Genomic DNA, 397 nt, shown 5'->3' on the forward strand with positions numbered 1-397 from the left:
TTCTCGACTCGAGTCTTTTCTTTCTTTTTTCTTTTTTTTCTTCTTTTCTTTTCCCTTTCTTTTTTTTTTTTTCGCAAGACGCAACGAGAGTGCATCACGTTCGCGCGCGTGCTATATTTTATTGGCCGATACTCGGATACTCGGATGTTTGAAAAGAAAGGCAAACGGCATAGAAACGGTAATTAATCGACGTTCCTGACGAACGACGATCATAAACGGCTGTTTGCTTTGCGGATGAAAGCGAGACAACGATGTTCGCGGATAAAATAAGCGAATGCTTACACGGTTTCTAATGTCTCCGTTGCTCGCGTATTTGTAAAAAAAGGAAGAGGGGAGGGGGGAAATAAAAAAGAAAGAAAAAAAGGAACGACGTATCTCTCTCTCTCTCTCTCTCTCT

At 41.3% G+C, this 397-nt stretch overlaps 1 protein-coding gene across 1 annotated transcript in view; it reads left to right on the plus strand.

Moving 5' to 3' along the window:
- Positions 1-397, plus strand: part of LOC102680975 (ataxin-2 homolog) — a 56,192-nt gene that overhangs the window by 28,771 nt on the left and 27,024 nt on the right. The window lies entirely within an intron of this gene.

The sequence above is a fragment of the Apis dorsata genome, unplaced genomic scaffold (assembly GCF_000469605.1).
Source record: "Apis dorsata unplaced genomic scaffold, Apis dorsata 1.3 scaffold_82, whole genome shotgun sequence".
Taxonomy (NCBI): Eukaryota; Metazoa; Arthropoda; class Insecta; order Hymenoptera; family Apidae; genus Apis; species Apis dorsata.